General features: G+C 41.3%; 1 long non-coding RNA gene across 5 annotated transcripts; it reads left to right on the top strand.

Annotated features, from left to right (window-relative positions):
* The first annotated feature begins 1,376 nt into the window (after positions 1-1,376).
* On the top strand, positions 1,377-6,645 carry LOC145011639 (uncharacterized). Of its 5 annotated transcripts, none has more exons than XR_013664198.1 (4): positions 1,377-1,541; positions 2,188-2,525; positions 3,168-3,227; positions 5,990-6,639. It is a non-coding gene; the product is annotated as an uncharacterized LOC145011639 (long non-coding RNA). The 5 variants fall into 5 exon arrangements; XR_013664195.1 differs by lacking the exon at positions 5,990-6,639 and adding an exon at positions 5,259-5,325; XR_013664196.1 differs by having other exon boundaries at positions 2,188-3,227; positions 5,990-6,645.
* Positions 6,646-21,857: the final 15,212 nt, after the last annotated feature.

Consider the following 21,857-nt stretch of genomic DNA (forward strand, 5'->3'; position numbering starts at 1 on the left):
TGAAGCTGGAGAAAAGCAGTTTATGGGACCTGAGATAGTCCATTAGAGTGCTGAAAAGTTGAAAGTGATTAGGGAAAGGATGTTAGCAGCTCAGGATCGTCAAAAGAGCTATGCTAACAAGAAAAGAAAACCGATAACATTCGAAGTTGGTGATTCGGTTTTGCTTAAAGTCTCGCCGTGGAAGGGACTTATAAGATTTGGTAAAAAAGGAAAGTTGAGTCCAAGGTTTATTGAACCATTTAAAGTTCTTCAGAGAATTGGGAATCAAGCTTACAAGCTAGAACTACCAGAAGAACTAGATGGTATTCATAATACTTTTCATGTGTGTTATTTGAGGAAGTTCACGGCAGATGTTCCCGACATAATTCCAATTTCTGAGTTAAGGCTGGATGAAAGCAAGAGGCTAATCGAAGAACCAGAGACAATCGTTGACCGTAAGACTAAAAGGTTGCGAAGCAAGATGGTCGATTTAGTGCTTGTGCGATGGAAACATACGAATAAGCCAAATCTCACCAGAGAAACTGAGAGTGACATGATGAGTCGCTATCCACATTTGTTAGCTAATGCATGATTCCGGGACGGAATCATCCTAAGGGGGAGGGGGGGGGGGGGGATAATTGTAACACCCATGATTCCTGCTAGACATATCCTATACAATAAGTATTTACATCAGTTGACGATGTAATTTTTTTTTGTGTGAATAAATGAATATCGGTTGGTTGTTAGCTAAAACAATTTAAATAAAAGTCTATGTCCTCACGAATACCAATTCGTCAATATAATAAATATTCGAGATATTTGCCTAAGTATATTTTACGATTTTAGTTATCGATTATTAAATTTAGAAGAATTGTAAAATAACATCTTATATATTTTAAAATATTTTATGTTACGACTTATATTATTTTGATTAGTAAACAAAATATGATAGTAATAATATTTTGTTACATACATATTGACCAATTAAAAATAAAGGAACATGATAAATAATTATATGTCGTTCGATTATATATATAAAATGCCATTTTCTATGTTGGTCATAATTTAACGGAAGTTATATACTAAAAGTAATGATTTATATATATATATATATATATATATATATATATATATATATATATATATATATATATATATATATATATATATATATATATATATATATATATATATATAATACATGCATCATATGGATAAATCATTTGATAATAAATTGGAGAATAAGCAACAAATAAGTGGAGATGAATCAGAAGTGATGGTACACGTAAATAAATAAGGTGTCATCAATGAATCTAACGATACGTGGCATTCATTTTGTGGTTCAAGTTTTCGTATAAATAGAATTATCGCTGGTGAAGTTTAGGCATACCAAAATAAATTATCATATTTAGAAACTTTTATTCCTCAAGTCATAGATATGACGACACATTTTATTCCTCAAGTCATAGATATGACGGTGTGTCGGCACTATCACACCCAAATACAAATAGCCTAAAAGTGTTGTATCTTCGACTTAAAACTTCAAACATTCGAGCAGTCAAGTGAGTGTATAGTCACTTTCATCTTACACATACATATGAAGTAATTTATATAAATACGTGCTATGTGTATATATATATTGATTGTTTATTTGAGATGATTATTGAATGAATGTTTTATACAAGTTTTAAAATGATTTAAACTGTATATATAAATATTTTATCTACAAATATGTTCGGTATAACATGGGTAGATGAAATAGTTGTTATGTCTTAAAATGATGAGAGACCTCAATATTGTTGTTGTTCCAGTCATCTAGCGGAGTATGGATGACGACCATAGACTCTTCTAGACGGTCTAGTGGAATGCTAGCAGGATCGCAACCTGTAGGTGTTTGTGGGTTTGATGTTCACCGGTGTACTCCATCCCCCTCATGGTTGCCTTACGGACATATATGGCTAAGGAATCCCCTTAGTAGTAAAGTCCATCCCGATGAAAAAATCCTTAGACTAGGTCCCTTGTATAGGTGTTTAGGGACGTAATGTGAGGATAATGGGAATGGGTAAACAGGGTTATTGTTGGTTTGATAAAACTAGTAAATTTATTGTTGATCGATGAAATTAATAAATTTATTATTATTTGTGGGTTGAAAACCCTATATACTCACCAGGTTCCTAAGTCTGATCCACTCAGCTTTCTGTTTTACAGGTAGTGGACCCAGAGCAAAATTTGGATGATGATGAGGGATTTTTGGATTATAGGCCAGTAGTTGTAAATAACTGTTGTAAGGCTTATAATGTACTGTTTATGCTTTTGATATGTATCAAACATGACATCCCGAGTATTTTTAATGAAACACATTTCTACGGAAATGCTTTGATAAATTTTTATCATATTTTTATTTTGGGAACAAATTCCGCAACACTTTTATGTAAAATATTACTCTGATTTTCAAACAAGCATAAACACAGTTGGTCTTTTCTGGCCGTGAAATTAGGGATGTCACATGGATCTTAGATCGTTACCTTCTTGGGAAGCTCCAAAAGGTAAAAATTATTCAACTTGATGTTTGTTTGCTTGGATCTCATATTGGTAGCTTTATGTTGTTCTTCTGGTCACAAAAGTCCCAATTTTTGTGCACGTTTGGTTTTGGACGTTTTGGGTTGTCCTTCCAGACCCAAGGAAGGTCCTCAGCCATAGAAATGAGGTCCCTTTAGCTAGTTTGACTCGATGCTTCTTGTAGAAGGTCTTAATGGATGAAGACCTTGCATTAACGACTTTTTGGATGTGAAAATTCATAAACTTGGGAACTTTATAACCCCAGTATGCCTCTCGACCTTGGATCTAAAGTATGAGATTAAGTGCTAAAGCCTTTAAACACTTAATGAAGAAGTTGGATATGCGAGGGTACGCCTCGGATAGCCTGGTGTAAGCCTCGTGTACCCGGTCAGCCACCCTGATGGTAGTTCTCTACGATGCCTTGTGTACGTTGAGCGTGCCTCCGGAGTACACCCTGCGTACTCGAATGGGTCAGCCCATATTAAGTTAACTCGGTTGGGTTGACTCAGTGGGTTTATGGACTTTGACCTGTTGACTTTAAGTTTGACCATGTTTGACCCGATTTGTCTTTTAAAGGTATTTTGGGTATTGCTGGGATTTTGATAGAATTGAACACTTCGTGGATGTAGGCATTGAGTAGAGTGATGAGATTCGGAGTCAAGCCTTATCAGTTCTATTCAGCTTGTGAGGTGAGTTTTTCCTCACTATACTTTCTGTGACAACCCGATATTTCAACTCTTTGTAATGGCCTAATAGGTCAAGTATTGTAACCATTTTTGAGTTAATAAAAATTAACGTTGATAATAAAATGTCCAAAAAGTTTTTATTTAACTACCTACTATGTTTTATATCATTAAACCGGGATCGTACGTAAAAAGAATGCCCAAAACCCGGCTTCGTATATTGAAGTTAAGATTTTTCCAAATTCGGCTTAGCATCAGACAGCTAAAAACTCGAATCGGAGATCGAGCGACTTTTGGCCGGAATGACCTAAACGAGAATCGAAGGTCTCGACAATGGTATTTCAGCGCTAAAAAGTCTGGCAAAAACCGACGTCAGATAAAGAAGTTATGAATTTTTAAAGAAATTCCTTAATCACGTCATTTTAATAAATAAATAATAAAAATAAATTCGGAATTTGCCGACGGAGTCTAAACGAAAGTTGTAGAGCGTAGTCTCACCTTCGCGGGGATATAAAGAACGTCGAAAACGGAGTTCGTATGAAGAAGATATGAATTTTTGAAGTTTATTAAATAAATTATATATATTTATTTAAATATAAACTCTTGGTATTATCCGAAGGAGTCAGCAGATAGGGCCGAAGTACGTGCCGCGTACCCTCGTACGCCCCGCGTACTCAAGGCCAAGGCTTCAGATCGTCCACGTCCCGGTCTATGCGAAGCTAGCATGTCCCATCCGAAGTCCGAGGCAGTCGAGGACTCGGTCATGCGTGACGTACGCGTACGCCCCGCGTACCGAGGCGGTTCCAGCCTCCTATAAATAGAGGGTTCCCGGAAAAATTGCTCATTCTCTCTCACTTTTCTTGCGTTTTGCCTCGTTTTCCGTGCCCGCACTACCCTGAAGCCCTGGTCATTTTGTGCAAGTCCCGAAGGTCGATTTTACTCCTGAGATTCCCGAGAATCCCGAGAAAAATCCGTTTTCCGAGATGAAACTCTGCCCGGTTTTCCATCTCGTTATCTTCAAACTTTCAAGTGAGATCATACCCCTTAATTAACCCTTTTTAAATATTCTAAACGCTTTTGTATGCTTTATAACGGGGGGGGGGGGGGGGGGGGGGGAATACAAGTAAAACACACGACTACTATCGGGTGTTATATATAAAGATTATTATACACTATTATTAAGTAAAATCATATGTGATTTATAAACTTTATAGGGAACTCCCGTATACAAAATATATTACAATAGCATTCTATCTTTAAAACTATAAATTGTTGTAATACATGTATAAACTAAACATTTTTCCTAGATTTAAAGTATATTGTGTCTATCTTAGGCTCTACAAAAATCTATGCTTTCATAACAAGTGATTCCTTTTCTAGATATTCTAAAACAAACGAGGCACACTTTTAGAAAACTATAATAGGTATAGTTTTATAAGGATATTGCTAACTATTACATACTAGAAACACGATTCTGAAGAAATCACTCTCATGTACAATAACAAACGAACATTTCAACACGTAAATCTGTTTTTATACTACGGTTCTGTGAGACATTTACTTCACGTACGTTCGAGTACGCATTTCATGTCCTGTATTATATGCCAGAATCCCTTGGAGGGGGAGCATGGTGTTTGTGTATAGATCTATACGGGCTTGAAAACCCGCACCCTGACTGTTAGCTACAGTCCACCGTTTGTGGTGACAAACGTCATAACATTCCAACGCCTGAAGAACGTTGTGTATAGGCATTCCGAGTCAATAGTATGGTTATAAAGCTCACAGGAGGTATTAAAAATACATTGATTTACGAGGTTTTCAAACATATTGGTTACTTTTACACTTACATACATTTTGGAAACAAAATTTAGTCTGGAAGGAAGACTACTTTTATACTAGTAGAAAATACAGGATTTTCTAAACACAAACAAACAAGGACAAGATATTTCGTTTCATACAAACATTGTCATTAAATACTTATGAAACTCACCAGCTTAAATGCTGATCTACTCTTTCAAAATTACTTGTATGTCCCAGGGATTCAGTAACTACAGGTATCATTATGCTTTTGATGAAGAGATGCTGCGACGCTAGTTTAATCTCATATTTTGACATCATATTTGTAATTGGTTTTGAACATGTAACTTTTGACAAATGTAAACTTTCAATTATATATATATGATGGTTGTATTGCTTTCTTTACTATGTATTCACTTGTTACGCTACCACATGAAGTCATCCGCCCCCGAACGTTTCCGCCGTTCAGGTTTGGGGGTGTGACAGATTGGTATCAGAGCAATGTTTATAGTGAACTAAGTATATCGAACCACATAAGATATACAAAGTATAAATGCTTAAGGGACTAATACTCTTTGACAAAACGATTTTTATTTACGCCTAAGCCGCGTTTCGTGTAACTTAAAAAAATGTTAGTTCACTCAAGTAAAAATACATGCATACAACAAATTAGTTTCATGTTTATTAACTATACAACAAGTATTTAGACAAGTTGGACACTACGATTAAGACTCGATATATGTAATCAGATTTGGGACAAATATAGCGTGATCAACTATATTCGTCCGAAATCGGACCAATGTATATCGAGGAACGCTCGTAGTGAGCAACAAGTCAAAACTTACCAAAAACATCACGAAGATCAAACACAAGAATTTAAATACTATACGAGTATTTGGTGCATACGCTAGATTAATTAGTATTACATGTCTCAAGTTTTATTCAAATCTTATAACCCTATTCTCGTATAGTGAAATGGCTGGATTTCACCCGCATGGAGACCCCTACTACCCACAACAAGGCAACGGAGGATGGATTGAAGAGGATCCAGAGGAGGACGAAGAGCCCATTGAGTTGGATGGCGGGGACGACTCTGGGACAGACTCAGAACCGGAAATAGTCAACCCTCCACCCATTAGGAGGAACTTTCAAGGACCGACTCCCGTCTGGGGAAGTCACCTCGTCCACTAGAGCCAACAACAAAGTATACGCTCTCCTTACGGCATGTGCCGAGATTTCTATGATGTCCGAGGTGGAGGTTCAGCCGATCGGGCACTCCCGGTCATGGTGGGCAAACTCGCCAACCAGTCCTACCAATCGGGGGTTCAAGTAAACCGAATCCGAGAGGTTAATGTGGAAGTACAAATCCACACGGCCGATATCAACCGCCTAGAGATGTTGCAGAACGACATCCACGTTTGCACCGAAGCATTCCAAGCACAAGCGAATGCAGCCTTCGTAGAATTGAGGGAACAACAAGCCGCCCTTGATAGGTGTCTTATGGAGTCGAAGAAATCAGATGCAGAATCGAGCTCCAAGCGCAACACACGTCGCAAGTAGTACTTGTGAAAACCTCAAATTTTGTTATAACTTAGGACCTTGGCTAAAAGTCTTTAAATTTCTCGAACTTTGCAATCGGAGACCCTTTTAAGGGTCAAATTTTCATGATCGTTGTATCAACTTTTATATTAATATAAGTGACACTATTATTACTACGTTGAGTATTTCGTTCAAACCTTGAAAAGTCATCGAGAAACCAAATACTTGTTTCATACTTTCAGTCTTACAAACAACTTTCATTTTTCTATGCTATCATCTGTTGTTGAACCATGGCAATTTGGTTCATGAGACACATTCATTTGTCACTTATTCTTATCCATATCATCATCTTTTAAACGTATAGTTAAAGATGCCGCCACGCAGGAATACCAGACGTAACCCTATCAATGAAACACCAATACCACCACCACCTTCACCTCCTCAATTTGATGCTGTCATGTTCCAAGAAGCAGTCACCGCAGCGGTAGCAGCTACCATGTCACAACTCAATAACTCGAGTACTAATGACTCGAGAACTGGCACACACCTATCCAACCATGGTGAGAGTCATGGGAAACCCCGAGAATGCACTTATAAGGACTTTACTAATGCCAAACCCCGTATGTTTTATGGAACTGGTGGTGTGATGGCTCTGAGGCAGTTGATTGAAAGGACATAATCAGTCTTTGAAATCTGCTCCTGCCCCGAGCACAGCAAGGTCAAATTTGCAACCTTCACACTCATTGATAGAGCTTTGACTTGGTGGAACGGCCACGTTAAAGTACTTACTCTAATAGTGGCAAACTCCATAAGCTGGGAGAGCCTCAAAGCCATGATGATGAGAGAATAATACCCAAGGGGAGAGATTCAAAGGCTCGAACATGAACTCTGGACTCTCGGAATGGTTGGTACCGACATCGCAACATATACCAACAGATTCTGCGAGCTGGCAATCCTCTGCCCAGATATGATTGCTCCTGAGAGCAAGAAAATAGAGGGGTACATATGGGGACTGACGACCCAAATATGGTGAAGCGTGTTAGCCTCCAAACCTGACACCTTTGAAAGTGCTAAGGAACTGGCACAATCTCTGATTGACTACGGAGGCCATCGGAACTCAACCGTTTCTGCACCAGAACCACAAAGAGGAAACAACAACAACAACAACAACAACAGGAAGAGAGTATGGAATAAAGGGAAGGGTGGGTCTTTCCAAGAATTCGCAAAGAAACAACTGGTTTCGGTAAATGCTGCCACGGTACCTACTACAGCTCCTACAAATACCTACCCAACAAAACCTTATGAAGGTAACCGTCCAAAGTGCACCAAATGCACTTACCACCACCATGGACCTTGTCAGGAAATGCAGTGCGCCAATTGCAACAGGAGGGGACACACAACCCGTTTCTGCACGGAGCCCGCAAGGCCGATCACTCAAGTTCCCAGTGCAGGTATAGGCCATACTTGCTACGGTTGTGGCGAGGTGGGCCACTACAGGAGGAACTGCCCTAAGGCAGCAGGCACCGGCGGTATGGGACGAGTTTTTACTATAGGCCACGACGAAGCTATAGCTGACCTAACTGTAGTTGCTGGTACTTTCCTCCTCGATAATTCATATGCATGCATATTATTCGATAGTGGAGTGGAGAGAAGCTTCGTGAGTCAAAACTTTATTCACTTACTTAAACCTAAACCTAGCAAACTAGAAAAATCATTCACTGTAGAGATGGCCAACGGAAAAACCGAAAACACTAACTACATATACAAGGACTGTACGTTAACTTTAGACGGTCATTCTTTCCCAATCAATCTCATACCGGTTCCTATTAAAAGTTTTGACGTCATAGTCGGTATGGATTGGTTAAGTCTTCTTCGCGCCGACATTATGTGTTTTGAAAAAGCAGTTCGCCTTAATCTCCCTAACAACGAAACATTAGTGATTTACGGAGACAAATCAAGTACGAACCTTCATCTCATTTCGTGCATACAAGCTCGAAAGTGTTTACGAAAGGATTGTCGAGCATTCCTAGCGCACATCATCGATACAAGTCAGGAACTGAAGGACATCAAGAACCGTTATCCTCTACCCCGCATTGACGATTTGTTTGATCAACTTCAAGGAGCAAACTACTTCTCGAAGATAGATCTACGATCCGGATATCACCAATTACGGGTACTTGAGGGGGATATTCCCAAGACAGCTTTCCGAACTCGTTATGGACACTACGGATTTGTAGTAATGCCATTTGGATTAACCAACACACTAGCAGTATTTATGGACCTAATGAATAGGGTATGTCGTCCCTACTTAGATCAGTTCGTCATCGTCTTTATCGATGATATACTTATCTACTCCCGAAGTAAGGAAGAGCATAGTCAACACCTACGAAAAGTCTTAGAAACACTGCGATCGGAGAAACTCAATGCGAAATTCTCTAAATGCGAATTTTGGATTCGAAGAGTCGAATTTTGGGCCACGTGGTTAGCGAGAAAGGGATACACGTGGACCCCTCCAAAATCAAGGCCATCGAGAACTGGTCGGCACCAAAGACACCTACAGAAATTCGTCAATTTCTATGTCTCGCTAGCTACTATCGCAGATTCATAAAGAACTTCTCTAGCATTGCGAAACCTCTTACTACATTAACCCATAAAGGGGTGGCCTTTGACTGGGAAGCAAAACAAGAGAAGGCGTTCCAAACACTGAAACAGGCCTTGTGCACCGCACCGATACTATCCCTCCCCGAAGGGATAGAAGACTTCGTAGTGTATTGCGATGCGTCAAATCAAGGACTTGGTTGTGTTCTTATGCAGAGAGGGAAAGTTATTGCTTATGCCTCCCAACAGCTTAAGACACACGAAGTGAACTATACGACACACGATCTTGAGTTAGGAGCAGTGGTATTTGCTCTGAAGATCTGGAGACACTACTTATACGGAACAAAGAGTACTATTTTCACTGATCACAAGAGCCTTCAACAAATTTTCGATCAGAAGGAACTCAACATGCGACAACGACGATGGGTTGAGTTACTAAATGACTACGAATGCGAAATTCGTTATCATCCTGGCAAGGCCAACGTGGTAGTTGACGCCCTCAGTCGAAAGAAATACACTGGTCGGAGGGTTAGATCTCTGACTATGACTATCCATTCCCACCTATCCACACAAATTAAAGAGGCACAAATGGAAGCTTTGCGACCTGAAAATTTGGCGGGTGAATCCCTCCGGGGAATGGAAAAGAATCTAGAAGTCAAGGGTGGTGGAGCGTATTATCTTATGAACCGAATCTGGACACCGAAACATGGCGGGTTCAGAGACGTGGTAATGACTGAAGCATACAACATGAAGTATTCCGTTCACCCGGGTTCAGATAAGATGTATCTGGATCTTAAGAACTTGTACTGGTGGCCTAACATGAAAGCAGAAATTGCTACCTTCGTAAGTAATTTAAACGTCTCACCATGGAAGAGTTTAATACGCTTTGGGAAGCGTGGGAAACTACATCCAAGATACATAGGGCCTTTCGAGATTCTTGCCAAAATCGGCCCTGTGGCTTACAAGCTTAACCTACCGTGTGAACTTAGTAACATACATCCAACCTTCCACGTCTCAAACTTGAAAAAGTGTCTGTCCGATGAGACTCTTGTTATTCCACTCGACGAAATCGAGATCAACGAAAGCCTCAACTTTGTGGAAGAACCAGTAGAAATCTGTGACAACCGTCAAATTTCGGTCAAGTCAAAGTCAACTAAAGTCAGCAAGTCAAACCATTTGACTCGATTTTCCCGTGAGTACTAAAATTTACACTATGAAACTTCTACATAACTTCTATTCTAATGAGAAATCATAAAGCAACAAGTGCGAACATCTAGATCTCCTTAACCTAAAACTCTAGTACGTGGCGAGCCAAACCGATAAAACAATGATGCATACTCATCGGGAGTGTGTAAGATCCTTAAAAAAGGCTTAATAGGGTTTACGAACCATGCATTGCGATGCCGGACACTCACAATTGTCACACATGGATCCTCTCTCAATCGTTTTTCTCTATCTCTCTCTCTATGTCAAATCTCTCCCAAATCTCTCCAAGTATGTGAAATCTCTCTCAAATATCTCTCTGTATTAGAAATCCCTCCAAGAATGTCGAATCTCTCCCAAATCCCTCTAAGTATGTGAAATCTCTCTCAAATATCTCTCTGTATGAGAAATCTCTCCAAGAATGTCAAATCTCTCCCAAATCTCTCCAAGGATGTGAAATCTCTCTCAAATATCTCTTTGTATGAGAAATCTCTCCAAGAATGTCAAATCTCTCCCAAATCTCTCCAAGTATGTGAAAACTCTCGCAAATATCTCTGTGTATGAGAAATCTCTCCAAGAATGTCAAATCTCTCCCAAATCTCTCCAAGTGTGAGAAATCTCTCCCAAATCTCTCTCAAAAGTTTCCCGTAACTTTTTGGAATCATTCGGGTCATTCCGACCCTTAGCCGGGTCAAAAACGGCTTAAAACAGGGTAAAAACGAGAAAACGGGACCTTAGGAACCGAAACCCTTCTTAAGGAGCCGAAGCTCCTTAAGGCCGAGACTAGGAACCAAAAAGGCCCCAGGACCGAGGACCGAGCCTCTGTTAGCTGTGGCACGCGAGGACCGAGCCTCTGTTGGCTGTGGCACGCGAGGACCGAGCCTCTGCCTCTGTTCGCTTCTCGCACCCTCCGTTCGCCTTCCGCCTCTCTGTCGCTCCCTCTCCTCTCTGTCGTTTCTTCACTCTCTATCTCTACCCGCCTGTCACAATTGAAAATTTTGAGCTATGTAATCCATACATTCAAGTTAATGTGAATCAAAAACTTCAAATCAAACACATCATACAAGTACTACAAGTAGTCATCAAACAATTGGAAAACCCTAGAAGTGCTTGTTAAGTCTATTTTAGACTAGAACTTCATTGTTGGCTCCAAATGGACCAATAAGCTTCCAATTAGACTATCATGGGCTTAGAACCCTAATTGGGCTCTAATTGGACCCACACTTATTTATTTTAACATTTTGGGCCATATTGGGCCGAGAATGAAATGAATTAAGAGCTTTGAGCCATGAATAACCTAAACTAGTCCAATAAAAATATAAAAATCCTACAACATTCTTTTAAGCTTAAAACACACCTAAGATTAACTCTAATAGTGGGCTTAGGGGCAAAAGCCCAAATTTTTCCTTTTCCCTTCACATTCTCGGCCCAAAGGCCCAAACCCAAAGAGAAATGGAAGTGTTGACTTAATGCATGCCACCTCATTATTATCCAAAGGATATCCATGCAATATTTCCCATTCCTCCATGCACATCACCTCAAATATCACTTCTCTTCTTTCCTCTCTCTCACTCTCGGCCATACACACATACACACACCAAAAATATCTCAAATTCTCTCTAGATTCACTCAAGAACACTCCCTTCTTCCCTCTCCAAAATCTCGAGTTCTAGGAAGCATTCAAGAGGAAATCTCCACAAAATTCTTCATCTAAGGTAAGATTATGCATAGATCTATGGTTTAAATTCTTTTGTTATCAAAATCCTTTCCTAATCTATGCAAAAATCGTGATCTTGCATCCTAGAACCATCTCAAAACTCGAGATCTTCATCAAAGGGAGCTAAGGCCAAAAACACTTCATTTTCCTTCCATTTTTCCTTGCAAAACCGAATCAACACCCCAAGGTGAGCTTCATACCCCCTATTTTCTGTTTTTATGAGTTTTGTGGGGGGGGGGGGGGGGGGGGAATACAAGTGAAAGTGTAGATCTATATGTGTTTTGTATGCCTTGTATGATTTCCATGCTTATATGTATGCTTTTATGTGTTTTTATGTTGGATCTAGCATTAAAACCCATCAAAACCGAGATATATCTTGTGTTAAATGATTTTAGCTTCAAATATATTTCTAAACACAAAGTATTTCAAGAAAAATGGCTAAGTGGTTTAGTAATAATTTTCTTTGGGTTAAAAACACAAATTTTGGGCCTAAAATGTGAAAAATGCAAAAATAAGGGCCCAAATTGACATTTCACAGATTCTGATGGATGAAGTGTGCCAAAACAGTTTCCATAAATAAATTTCTGGAAATATACTCATTTAGGGGATTAAAAACATAAATTCCAAGCTTAATGGGCTAAAAATGAAAATTTCGGCCCAATAAGGCCCATTATGCGAATTTTTCTGTTTTGGAGGGCCAAAACTGTAACTTTCTGTAAAACAGCAGACTATAAGTGTTCCAAATCCTTTTCAAAGGTTTAAAATGCTTTTTAAATTTAAAAAGGACCAAAGTTGCAAAAATTTTCCAATTTGGGCCAAAATTGTCAAAGTTGCGAAAAGAAGGGATTAGAACCGAGAAAACTGCATTTTCAAGGACTTAAACTGTTTTCTATGAAAAATATGCTGAAAAATATTAATTTCAATAATTTTTGGTGTTAAAATGTCAAGAAAAATAGTTTAAGGACCAAACCGGGAAGTATTTAATAAAAAGGGTTGAAAATGTAAATTTTACAAATAATGAGGGGCTGAAAACAGGAATATTTCAAGGCTAGTTCAATGTACACAATTTGATCAAATAATTGCACCGCGACTATCGACGAAATACAATACATTACAATACCCAAAAGTCGTTGTTAAACGAATTGGCTCGGTCTCGAGCCAATAGAAATCTACAACTACTAACACTACGACACTACGATTCATACAAGTAACGTTTGGTAATACATATACATGCGAGTGTGCACAGACGTCTACGCACCATCTTTGGGCTCCACAAGTGTAAAATCTTGTTCGTTGAGCCTAGCTAGCCCAATGACCTGATCTTAAGGCCCGAAGACATTTTTTTTACGGTGTGTTGGGTTTTACCGATCCGACACAACGTAAATGGACTTTCAATGGCTTGTATACCACCGGTCCCCAAGGGTCCTTTGGTATTGCTAGTAAAGTCTACATTTCATGCGAGGCGGGTCGGGGACCCCTCGTACATTTTATCCCCAACCGGCTAATGGAGTTACCGGGGTCTTCGTGATCTCTTTCTCTTCGGATGTGGGACTACACCTAGTCAGGGCGATTGGATAACGCGATTAGTACTGACGACACCTTCGGAGTCGTTAGTATAACTATAAACTGGGCGTTTGTGTAACGCGGGTTTGTAGTAAATAATCCTGCTCGAAAACCTTCCAACGTCGCCTGGGACTGACACTATACGCTATGCAATGGTTTCAATGTAACATCACGTAATTCAAGGAACTAGGAGAACATCGGGTTTTCCTAGGGTTTTCAATACGAACTGATTTGAAATGCATACATTTTCAATGAACATTTTTTTTACAAGTATAGAAACGAACAAGCATACCTATGGATCTTCACAAACGTTTTCGAAAACTTATCTTTTCAGAAAATATCGGATTTTCTGGTGGTTCTTCAAACAATACAAACATTCGATTTCAAACACTACTTATGAACTCACCAACATTTCATATGTTGACGTTTTTCAAAATACTTGTATTCTCAGGGAGCCAGTGAATCAAGGGAAATCATATCCAGAGACGGTTGCGGTTTATTTTTGTATGAATTGAACAAATTAATTTTTGGGGAATGTAATGTTTAACCAATGTATGATATGTAAACACTACTGGTTGTACTATGTTGATGAATGGTGACGAATGTTGTTATGTTTCATATATATTCAATGTTATGGTATTCAATTGAGTCACGACAGCCCCCGGACGTTTCCGCCGTCTGGTTCGGGGGTGTGACAGGTTGGTATCAGAGCTTTGTTTATAGTGAACTAGCATGTCGAGCCATACATTGATATGCAACTATAAACCAAAAAGAGGGACTAACATAACTCTGAACAACACAAGTAAATAAAACACACTTGCTTGCATTAGGGATAAGAACCTAACGTCGAATCAAACACAATAATACTGGTATCTCGGTTAATTCGGGACTGTTCTTAGTGATACCAAGGAGTGAATGTAGCCTGATCAACTACATTCTCTCCAAGGTAAAATTAACACACGTCTTGATGAGATCGGAATAGCCAGGGAACCTAAAACTATACCCTTTATCACCCAAAAAGAGAATGTTTGCTTAGTCTGTACAATAGTCATAGCATCCTAGGATAATGTTAGCATATGTACGTACTCGCGCAGACAGCATGGCTGGCTTTCATCACCCGGGAGACCCCTACTTCCCTAATCAGGGAAACAACGGGTGGCTAGAGGAGGAGGAGGAGCCTGAGGAGGAGCAGTAGGGTATCCAGTATCATCAGGCCTTAGTAGCTCACGGGATGCTTGTGGATGAGCCAAGAGAGAATCCAGGTGAAGCACACGATGTCGGACCCGACGAATACGTAGACACTGATTACGAGTTTGGAGGAATCGACAGTGACGACGAGGAAGGTCAGGCTGGGGACCAGGACCCCATCCCGCCATATGAGGACGTAGCACAACCCGATTACCCCGCTCCACCAGTGAACCCCCCAAGAGAGAACCGTTCCCTCGAAGCTGAGGTCGTCGCACTGCGACAACAGCTGTATGCTATGGAAGCTCGGGCGGTGCGAACAGAGCATGAGAGGGATGAGGTTATTGGAGACATGGCAGAGATGGCGCAGTTACTGGCGCAACATTTCGGCATGTGACTTCGGCACCCCCTCCTGACGCAGCTCAACGCGGTTAGGAATAGATTTATCATAGTAGGTTACTAGGAACTATGTTATGTACTCCGGCTCTATGTTTAAGTGACTACACTACTCATGGAGCCGTTATGCTGTCGGATTAGTGTTACTTATGTATGCTCCTACGAGCAAATTTTCTTGTACTAAATGCGGATAATATTAATAAACTTTTGTGTGTTTTGCTATGATATTCTCAGTTGTTATGTGTTGAGACGTTATGATTGTATGCTTGATGATAGTAACGTTTAGGTTCGTACCATACACCTAGTTAGTAGAGTCGCCACCTCACAGAAACCACGTACACTCAACATCTTTCCGTTTCATGACAGAAAGATGCCTCGCCCAGCTACTCGCGGAAATCCCGAACCAACCCCGCCGGAAGTTGACTCCACTGCTTTCCAGGCAGCCGTGTCTGCTGCAGTCACAGCGGCTATGGCACAACTTCACCAAGGGAACAACGGAGGAGGTAACGGGCAAGGATCCGGAAGTTCGAACAACGGGACGAACCAAGGACTCACTAAAACGTGCACCTACAAGGATTTTGCGAACGCTAAACCCCGAACTTTCAACGGTACCGGAGGAGTGATCGTCCTGAAGCGATGGATCGAGAAGGTAGAGTCGGTATTCGAGATATGCGAGTGCCCCGAGCAGATGAAAGTGAAGTTCGCGGCCTGCACTTTTGTGGACCAAGCACTCACTTGGTGGAATGGTCATGTAGAAGCTATGACACTTCCTGTCGCCAACTCTATTCCCTGGGCAGAAATGAAAGAGATGTTGACGGCTGAGTACTGCCCCCGAGGCGAAATACAGAAGATGGAGCAGGAACTATGGAATCTCACGGTGCAGAATGGGAACATCGATGCTTACATATCGAGATTCAGCGAACTATCTCTGTTGTGCCCGGGTATGATCACATCAGAGGGAAAGAAGATTGAACGATTCATTTGGGGACTGACATCCGCCATTCAAGAGAATGTGATAGCTGCGAACCCTGAAACTTTTGACAGTGCGAAGAGATTGGCAAAGAGGCTATACGATCATAACCACAAAAAGGGCGAGAAACCGGTAGAGACCGAGAAGAAGAAGGAGAGTGATGGTAAGAAAGGATGGAACAACAAGAGGAAGGGGCGTCAGGGTCCCGAGACCTCTAAAAAGCAGCAAACGGTGGCAGTTCACGCTGTCACTGCGCCGGTACCAGTCACATCACATGCTCCAGCCTCAGCTGCTTCAAATACTTCAAAACCCTATTCCGGTAATCATCCCAAATGCAACAAGTGCGGTTTCCATCACCAAGGAGAATGTAGGGAGTTCCATTGCACCAGTTGCAACCGAAGGGGACACACTGCAAGGTTCTGCAGGACTTATCCTTCTCAGAACCAGAGTCAGGGAAACAACCAGAACAACAACAACAACCACCGCAATACCAACAACACCAATGCCGGCGGCAACAACGCAGGGCCTAGCCACACCTGTTTCGGGTGTGGAAGGACGGGACATTTCCGTCGAGACTGCCCTAACAACAACAACAACTCAGGAAACAGAGGAGCAGGAAGAATGCTGACTATGGGTCAGAGTGATGCAGTTCAGGACCCCGCAGTTGTGACCGGTACGTTCCTCCTAAACCACGCTTATGCATGCATCTTATTTGATACCGGAGCGGAGCGAAGTTTCGTAAGCGAGAAGTTTAAACATTTATTAAAACAACAACCCCAAAAGCTAAATGAAACCTATACGGTGGAAATGGCCAATGGGAAAACCGAATCCACTAGGGAGATCTACATCGGATGTACCCTAACCCTTAACCAACACGTCTTACGAATAGATCTGATGCCAGTGTCAATTAGGAGTTTCGATGTGATTATCGGCATGGATTGGTTAAGCCCCCACCATGCTGAGATTATGTGCCACGAGAAGGCCGTTCGCCTTCGTCTCCCGAATCACGAAACCCTAGTAATTTACGGAGACAAACCTAGTACGAGTCTTCGTCTTATCTCGTGCATCAAAGCACAAAAACATCTGCGAAAGAACAACTTAGCGTTCTTGGCCCACATAGTGGACAAGGCTAAAGAAGAAATTAACATCCAAGACATTCCGGTAGCGTGTGAATTCCCGGACGTGTTTCCTGAAGATCTTCCAGGAGTACCCCCAGAGAGACAGGTTGAGTTCCGAATCGACCTCGTTCCAGGAGCAACTCCCCTCGCTAAATCACCATATCGATTGGCACCTGCTGAAATGCAGGAATTGTCCAGCCAACTCAGTGAGCTTCTGGACAAGGGATTTATCCGACCTAGCTACTCGCCGTGGGGAGCTCCGGTGCTCTTTGTCAAAAAGAAGGACGGATCTTTCAGAATGTGCATCGATTACAGAGAGTTGAATAAACTCACTGTTAAAAACCGCTACCCACTCCCACGAATCGATGATCTATTCGACCAGCTCCAAGGAGCTAGCTATTTTTCTAAAATAGATCTACGGTCCGGATACCATCAACTCAAGGTCCGAGAAGAAGATATTCCTAAAACCGCTTTCCGAACCCGCTATGGACATTATGAATTCGTCGTAATGCCCTTCGGTCTAACAAATGCACCCGCCGCATTTATGGACCTAATGAACCGAATCTGTCGACCGTTCTTGGACAACTTCGTCATTGTGTTTATCGATGACATCCTCGTCTATTCTCGAAGCAAAGAGGAGCATGGCCAACATCTCCGACAAGTCCTAGAGACGCTGCGATCGGAAAGGCTTTACGCCAAACTCTCTAAGTGTGAGTTTTGGCTACGGAGCGTGAATTTTCTCGGTCACGTAGTTTGCCAAGATGGAATTCATGTGGATCCCTCTAAGGTCAAAGCTGTGGAAGGATGGGCAACTCCGACTACGCCCACAGAAATTCGTCAGTTCTTAGGCCTAGCAGGCTACTATAGGAGATTCATCCAAAACTTCTCTAAAATCGCCAAGCCACTTACCTTGCTTACGCAAAAGAGTGTGCCATTCAAGTGGACAGACCGACAAGAGATTGCGTTTCGAGCCTTGAAGCAAGCTCTTTGTAGCGCTCCTGTACTATCTCTACCCGAAGGAACGGAAGATTTTGTAGTTTACTGTGACGCGTCAAATCAAGGTTTAGGTTGCGTTCTCATGCAACGTGGAAGAGTGATAGCATATGCGTCCCGTCAACTAAAGACGCACGAAGTAAATTACACAACCCATGACCTAGAACTGGGAGCCGTGGTCTTCGCCCTAAAAATTTGGAGGCACTACCTGTACGGTACAAAGTGCACCATCTTCACAGACCACAAGAGCCTCCAGCACATCTTGAATCAGAAGGAGCTGAACATGAGACAACGAAGATGGGTGGAGTTGTTAAACGACTACGAATGCGAGATCAAGTACCATCCAGGCAAGGCCAACGTGGTAGCTGACGCATTAAGTCGGAAGGAGTACACAAATCGCCGTACGAAAACGCACTCGATAACCATTCAGTCTCATCTGACCGCTCAAATTGCATCAGTCCAGGCAGAGGCTATGAAAACGGAAAATAGAACTAGCGAGGCATTACGCGGAATGGAGAAGAACCTGGAAGTCAAAGAGAATGGGGTATACTACTTCATGAACCGTATTTGGGTTCCAAAGATCGGAGGATTCAGGGAGATCGTTATGAAGGAAGCCCACAAGACACGATACTCCATTCATCCTGGTTCGGACAAGATGTATTTGGACATTAAGCAGCACTATTGGTGGCCTAACATGAAGGCGGAAATCGCAACTTATGTTAGTAAGTGCCTTACGTGTGCCAAAGTAAAAGTGGAATACCAGAAACCTTCCGGATTGTTACAGCAACCGGCAATCCCTGAGTGGAAATGGGAGGGGATTTCTATGGACTTCGTGACCAAGCTGCCCAAGACGTCGGACGGATTGGACACCATATGGGTAATAATCGACCGACTGATGAAATCTGCCCATTTCCTGCCCATCAAAGAGTCCTACAAGATGGAGAGGCTGACGCGTTTGTACCTACGAGAGATTGTAAGACTTCATGGAGTGCCAAAATCTATCATCTCGGATAGGGACAGTAGGTTCACGTCACGCTTTTGGCAGTCGCTCCACAAGGCCATGGGAACTCATCTTGATATGAGCACCGCGTATCACCCACAAACGGACGGTCAAAGCGAACGAACCATTCAGACGCTTGAGGACATGCTTCGTGCATGTGTGATAGACTTCGGAAGGTCTTGGGATACCCACCTACCGTTGATCGAGTTTTCATATAACAATAGTTATCATTCGAGCATTAAGGTGGCCCCTTTCGAAGCACTGTACGGGCGTAAATGTAGATCACCGTTATGTTGGGCTGAAGTAGGTGACACCCAGCTAGCAAGAACACATACGTCAAACAGGGCATTAACGGGACCGGAAATCATTCGCGAGACCACAGAAAAGATTGTCCAGATCAAAGCTCGATTACAGGCATCGTGTGACCGGCAAAAGAGCTACGCTGATAAACGGCGAAAGCCCTTAGAATTCCAGGTCGGTGATCAAGTATTGTTGAAGGTCTCACCCTGGAAAGGGGTTATACGTTTCGGAAAACGGGGAAAGCTGAACCCGCGATACATCGGACCTTTCGAAATCGTCGCCCGAATAGGTCCAGTAGCATACAGACTACAACTACCCGCAGAGCTAAACGGTGTACACCCCGTGTTCCATGTTTCTAATCTGAAAAAGTGCCTGTCAGATGAAACCCTAGTCATTCCTCTTGACGAAATCGAAATCAATGAGAATCTCCTGTTCGTCGAAGAGCCAATCGAAATCATGGACAGGGAGGTGAAGCGTACTAAGCAGAGTCGCATCCCGATCGTGAAAGTACGGTGGAACGCAAAGCGTGGGCCAGAATTCACGTGGGAACGCGAAGATCAAATGAAGCAGAAGTACCCTCACCTATTCTAGCATTCTCAAATCTAGCTTTCAAACAGAATTTCGGGACGAAATTCCCTCTAACGGGGGGATGATGTCACAACTGAAAATTTTAAGCTATGTAATCCATACATTCAAGTTAATGTGAATCAAAAACTTCAAATCAAACACATCATACAAGTACTACAAGTAGTCATCAAACAATTGGAAAACCCTAGAAGTGCTTGTTAAGTCTATTTTAGACTAGAACTTCATTGTTGGCTCCAAATGGACCAATAAGCTTCCAATTAGACTATCATGGGCTTAGAACCCTAATTGGGCTCTAATTGGACCCACACTTATTTATTTTAACATTTTGGGCCATATTGGGCCTATAATGAAATGAATTAAGAGCTTTGAGCCATGAATAACCTAAACTAGTCCAATAAAAATATAAAAATCCTACAACATTCTTTTAAGCTTAAAACACACCTAAGATTAACTCTAATAGTGGGCTTAGGGGCAAAAGCCCAAATTTTTCCTTTTCCCTTCACATTCTCGGCCCAAAGGCCCAAACCCAAAGAGAAATGGAAGTCTTGACTTAATGCATGCCACCTCATTATTATCCAAAGGATATCCATGCAATATTTCCCATTCCTCCATGCACATCACCTCAAATATCACTTCTCTTCTTTCCTCTCTCTCACTCTCGGCCATACACACATACACACACCAAAAATATCTCAAATTCTCTCTAGATTCACTCAAGAACACTCCCTTCTTCCCTCTCCAAAATCTCGAGTTCTAGGAAGCATTCAAGAGGAAATCTCCACAAAATTCTTCATCTAAGGTAAGATTATGCATAGATCTATGGTTTAAATTCTTTTGTTATCAAAATCCTTTCCTAATCTATGCAAAAATCGTGATCTTGCATCCTAGAACCATCTCAAAACTCGAGATCTTCATCAAAGGGAGCTAAGGCCAAAAACACTTCATTTTCCTTCCATTTTTCCTTGCAAAACCGAATCAACACCCCAAGGTGAGCTTCATACCCCCTATTTTCTGTTTTTATGAGTTTTGTGGGGGGGGGGAATACAAGTGAAAGTGTAGATCTATATGTGTTTTGTATGCCTTGTATGATTTCCATGCTTATATGTATGCTTTTATGTGTTTTTATGTTGGATCTAGCATTAAAACCCATCAAAACCGAGATATATCTTGTGTTAAATGATTTTAGCTTCAAATATATTTCTAAACACAAAGTATTTCAAGAAAAATGGCTAAGTGGTTTAGTAATAATTTTCTTTGGGTTAAAAACACAAATTTTGGGCCTAAAATGTGAAAAATGCAAAAATAAGGGCCCAAATTGACATTTCACAGATTCTGATGGATGAAGTGTGCCAAAACAGTTTCCATAAATAAATTTCTGGAAATATACTCATTTAGGGGATTAAAAACATAAATTCCAAGCTTAATGGGCTAAAAATGAAAATTTCGGCCCAATAAGGCCCATTATGCGAATTTTTCTGTTTTGGAGGGCCAAAACTGTAACTTTCTGTAAAACAGCAGACTATAAGTGTTCCAAATCCTTTTCAAAGGTTTAAAATGCTTTTTAAATTTAAAAAGGACCAAAGTTGCAAAAATTTTCCAATTTGGGCCAAAATTGTCAAAGTTGCGAAAAGAAGGGATTAGAACCGAGAAAACTGCATTTTCAAGGACT

This window comes from Lactuca saligna, chromosome 8 (genome assembly GCF_052625555.1).
Source record: "Lactuca saligna cultivar CGN05327 chromosome 8, ASM5262555v1, whole genome shotgun sequence".
NCBI classification, from domain to species: Eukaryota; Viridiplantae; Streptophyta; class Magnoliopsida; order Asterales; family Asteraceae; genus Lactuca; species Lactuca saligna.